The 5390-nt window shown below is 40.2% G+C and overlaps 1 non-coding gene across 1 annotated transcript; it reads right to left on the reverse strand.

Annotated features, from left to right (window-relative positions):
- Positions 1–564: 564 nt before the first annotated feature.
- TRNAE-UUC (transfer RNA glutamic acid (anticodon UUC)) lies at positions 565–636 on the reverse strand. The gene has a single exon. It is a non-coding gene; the product is annotated as a tRNA-Glu (tRNA).
- Between the last annotated feature and the right edge of the window lie 4754 nt (positions 637–5390).

Below are 5390 nucleotides of genomic sequence, written 5' to 3' on the forward strand. Positions count from 1 at the left end.
TTCCTTCACTCTCTACCCCTGTTAAACTTCTGTTAAGCTATACTTCTTTTCAGAGACCTCTCACTTCTTTATATCCCAGTCATAGTGAGTATTGCTTCAGCTTCAGGAAGCACCCCACCCTCCCCACTGAGTCCTCAAATATTATATATATATATATATATATATATATATTTACCACAGTATGTATATATATATACATATATATAATCATGTTGTGCACCTTTAAACCTACACAATGTTATATGTAAATTATCTGAATAAAGGTGGAACAAAAAATGAATTCCTTTGTCTAATAGAGTTTGGCCATTAAAATTAATTATGATTTTTTATGACTTTTTAAATAAATTTTATGATGGGCAGAAGTGACAATGTTGATTACACAAGCAACCTTTCCAAGCTTGAGAACCACATTATGGGTCTTCATGCCTCATCATTCCCCCTATGAAATTACAGCTTTCACCAACCACATTAAATGCATTCTTGCTAAGAAGGATCCAAACATAAGAAGGATCCAAACGTACTGTGGAAATTTTTTTACGAGGGTTCTAAAGAAAAATCTCTGCGTTCCCACACCGGGAGTCGAACCCGGGCCGCCTGGGTGAAAACCAGGAATCCTAACCGCTAGACCATGTGGGAGGCGACGAGGAGAAGGTGAAGTGTGAGTAAATTGAAACACTCTCGTCTGCTTCCGCTTTCAGCGTCCGGCCCCGCCTCCTATTGCACCAGCTTCTTGCGCCTGCGTGGCTTTTAGGCATTCTGCAGGGGCGGTGAGTTCCGTGCTCTTCCTTTATGCTCAGGGGTCGGATTTTGAGCTGTGTCGCGTGCGCACCGCAGCCCGCCTCTCACCCTGCCCAGGGAAGCTGTAATTTCCAGAAACCTCTGTTAAAAAGCTGCGGCGGTGAAATTTGGGAAAGAATGGTTTGAATGGCTCAAGGAACACGTTATGAGATTGGCTTCCCAGGTCCCAGTTCCCCCGGGTTGATGCTGGGAGTAACCTCTTATTGGACCAGATTTTCCCAATCGTGAGGCTTTAGGTCATAGGAATTTTGCATTTAGAAGTCTGCTTACCCCGAATAACCCGTGGGGGAACGTTTTGGGCAAAAAAGCCTTGGGAGACTACTGGTTTTACAGTCTTGTTTACGAATGGTCTTACAGTATTAAAATCAGAACAAAACTCCTAGGACCGTAAAGGAAAAATCCACACACTGCATTATGTAAGCAACTCACACTTGGGCAGGGGAGGGGGCGGGGGGGAGAGGGGAGTAAAAAAAACAAACCACAGACACTGGGAGATAAACATATAAAAGACTGGTATTGTATAAATTACACATGATTTATAATAAGACAAACTGCAATATAAAAATGAGAGCTTGCTATGAATAGGCCATTAGTTGGAGAGGAACCCCGTGGACAAAAACCATTTGAAACAAATCTCAACCTCACTGGCTCCCAGCTAGCATTTGGACAAAAAGCAAGTGTGAAAATGTCAAGTGTTGGCAAGTATGTGGGAAAAAGGAAGTTCTTAGAAACTCATAAAACTTGATCAAGGAGGCGCAGTGACAGGATTTCCTAAATGTGTTTATGACCAAGCATTTCTATTTTTTTAATTTTTATAAAACCAGTATTGTTCTTGAACTACTTCTCAGACACCAAGACACGCTGCTGTGAAAGTAACAGACACACTTTAGGGGACGATCACATTACCACAGTGGAGGGCCAGGATCACCGTGAGCAAAAATCGAAGAAGGGTGAAGGGATTAAAATAGTCTTAATCTCTAAGAATTTGTAATGTCTGTTGAAAAATAAAGCATTCTTAAGAATTGAAAACATTTTGGAGCGCCTGGGTGGCTAAGTCAGTTAAGCGGCTGCCTTGGGCTCAGCTCATGATCGCAAGGTGCTGGGCTGGATCCCTGGGTCTGGCTCCCTGGTCAGTGGGGAGCCTGCTCCTCTTTGCCCCCCCGCCCCCCGCTTGTATACTCTCTTTCTCTCTAAATAAATAAATAAATAAAATCTTAAAAATAAAAGAATTGAAAACTTTTTTTTGGCATCAAAGGGACCATAAATAATATCAATATGTCAACATTCTAGCTACAAGTTGGAAGAAAACGTTTGAAATACGTTTGGTAGGAAAAGGTGACTATTATTATTATGCAACTGAATCTTAGCATCTGGGGAGACCCACAGGGATAGGGGTCAAGGACATGAATGAATAGTGGATGGAGAGGCATGGAGTTCTGATTAGTCAATAAATTCCAGGAAAAAGCACAGGCTTGTGTGTAACCATGGCAACACAATGTAAACCAATGCTAAGATATCCAGTTTTAGGGAGGAAGTGAGGATGCAAACTCAGAAGATGAAATTGGGCTGTGGGAATGGAGAGGAACAACTTGGCAACTATCTATCAAAATGTGGAAAGCGTATATTTAATCCAGCATTTTTAATTCTGTGTTGCCCATAGCCAGGCACCCTACGACCCAGAGTATTAGGGAGGATTGTATTGAGGCAGTGCTCCCACTAGAGAGTCTTGGGACCTCTTCATACTCCCTGCAGATCCCACACAGGAGAACAAGGAGCACACCACAGACTTCAAGGTCATTCACTACCATTCTGAAACATGAATAGTGATGGCTGGCTGGCTTTCCCCTGCCATGCTGGGCGCAGTATCTTTCCCAGCCCCTCCAGCTGAGGCAGGGGGACCAGAGCCACATGATGGAATGAGAGAAACCCTGGAAGTGCAAGCCACTTGCCAACCACCAACACATACATCACATTGTTACATTTTGAAATTAAGATTTGTTGCATTAAGTCACTGTAATTTGGGGTTTGTTAGTAGTACAAGCAATGCTTAGGTTCCTAAACTGATAAGGGCAAGGCACACGGAAAAGAACTTTCTAGTAGATGATTAAGTGCCTCAGGCAATGGTTATGGTTTTGTTTCTGTTTTTGGTGAAAACTGAAGTATAGTAGGAAGGCTCAAATATTTTGCTTTGTTTTACAGAGCAGAATCCTTCCGTTTGGTAGTTTTAACTCAAGTAATTAAAAAAATTGGAGTTAATATCTCACATTTTTTGGATTTTAGATTTAAGATCCGAAAGATAAACTTGGGGATTTTCAAGGCCAGAACCTCAAAAATAACCAAGAATTTAAATCATCCAACTAATAGATTTAGTGAAATCCTTTTAGGAGATCATCTTGTGTCAACTCCATGATAGGGATAATATTGGAATATGCTGAAATAAATAAAAACTAGAAAGCATTTTCTCTATAAAGGAATGGAAAATTCCAAGGACAATATATATTCTGAATAAAAGGTATTAAATTCTAATGTCTTTCTATGAGTTGTAATTTGGCAGGTATAATATTACTGATAATAAAATTTTTATTAACTTGGGTAACTTGAAGTTTAAAATTAAATAATATAAATAATGTGTGTGCATGTATTTGTAGATATAAATTTCTCCTGCCTTTTGAAGTCAGATATGCCTGGCATAAATCCTAAATCCAAAAGTTGAGCAGCTGTTAATTTTTGGAAAAACTACTGAATCTTTGAAAATGAGTGTTCCCCCCACCATGCCCCCATCTCCACCCATATATAGCTCTGTGAATCATTATTAGGGCAAGTTCTAAGCATCCTGCCTGAAGTGAAGGTGGTATTTTCTCAGTGTTAATTCCCAGTGGCCACTGTTGCCCCCAGCTCTGGCAGAAGGCTCAGTCTGGCCAAACTCACTCAGCTCCCTAACAATGAACCATGCTTCTCCATTGATGGATCTTGTGGACAATGGCTTTTCTAGCTGGTGTTTGGTTCTGACTGAGGAAGTTAATGCATTTCACCAGGCTGCCCAGACCTCTGTGCCCAAACCTCTGTGAAGAAAGCTCAAGTGACATGCTTAAGCATACACAGCCAGTATTGGACCACATTCCTTGGAGAGCCTTTCATGTGTTCTATCTGCATTTGGATATATGTTCTTTTTCTTCTGCTTTCACTCTTTTGTTTTGTTTTGTTTTGTTTTGTTTTGTCAGAGAGAGAGCACAAGCAGGGGGAGGTGCAGGCAGAGGGAGAGGGATAAGCAGGCTCCCCGCTGAGCAAGGAGCCTGATGTGGGACTCCATCCCAGGACCCCGGGATTGTGACCTGAGCAGAAGGCAGGCAGACGCTTAACCGACTGAGGCACGGCGGTGTCCCTGCTTTCATTCTTTTTCTGGAATCTGGCAATGCTTCTTCTCTGTACCATTTATTTGACAATTGTTTAAGATTATGCAGTTTTTATCATCTTTCTGTATGCAGGTGTTAAAAAACCTCGAATAGAAACAAGCACCTTGGGATAAGAACATGTCTGAACTTTTTCTCTACCCTGTCCATACCAAGCATGGGGTCTAGTACACAATAGATATGCAACAATTTTTCATTGGTTTATTTTCTTTTGAATGGTAGTAAGATTATGGAAGTAATTTTTTGGCAAGTTCACGTTCCTCAACTTGTGTTTCCAAAAATGTGTCCCAGTTGGAAAGGAAGTTGGTAACCACCCTTATTCTTGCTCTAACAAACACATGAAACAAAGAAAGAAAAAACTGGCATTGTTTCCATAAAGCATCCTTGATTATTCTCTAAGCCAAACCAAACTTTTATTTAAAAAGTAATTGTTCATTATATTACAGCTAGCCACATGGAATTGCCAATAACCCCAGTGGTTTTGATTTACTAAGATGGAAATTTCATGTTTCAACACAATTCTTCCCCTGTGAGCATCCAGATTTGCCTAATAACAGGAAAGACTTAAAGAAAGCATGCTATTTAATTAAAATCTGAGTTTTTCCAATATCAACAGCAACAACAATGATAAAAAAAAACAAAAACAAAAACAAAAACCCCCACAAAACTATACTTGCTTCCAGGACATAGATACTTTGCTTTTTAAAGTCACCATGGAAAGATGAAAGCCTAGTGGGTAATATTTATTTTAGAGGGGCTGAGGGGTGGGCAGAGAGCAGTCATAGAGTATCTGTTTAACAAATATATTCTGGGTGTGTCAGAGCAAAGTTGAAATGTGATTCAGAGCTTCAGCCTTATTTAAATCAATGAGAACTCCTGAATTATTAGGGGCAGAAAAAATTCCTTTCAACATATAAAAAGCATTTATGAATCCTCTCTAAAATGTGGACTCCTTTAAAATAAGTTGCATTTCCAAATATGTTTAAAAAAAAACAATCATTGCTTCAGAGAATTAGCGCATGATTAAAGAGATTGCAGTGACCATTAAAAGACCGTGACCTTAATGGTGAAGGTGTGCCTGGTTTTCAGTACGAATATTGTCAGGGAGTGACTGAGTGTACACAGTCTTAGATTTTTACTGGTTGAGCGGAAGCCTGTTCAATTGGGGCATTGAGCTTACAC

Source organism: Ursus americanus, chromosome 28, assembly GCF_024610735.1.
Source record: "Ursus americanus isolate L20-20 chromosome 28, mUrsAme1.1.p, whole genome shotgun sequence".
Lineage (NCBI taxonomy): Eukaryota > Metazoa > Chordata > Mammalia > Carnivora > Ursidae > Ursus > Ursus americanus.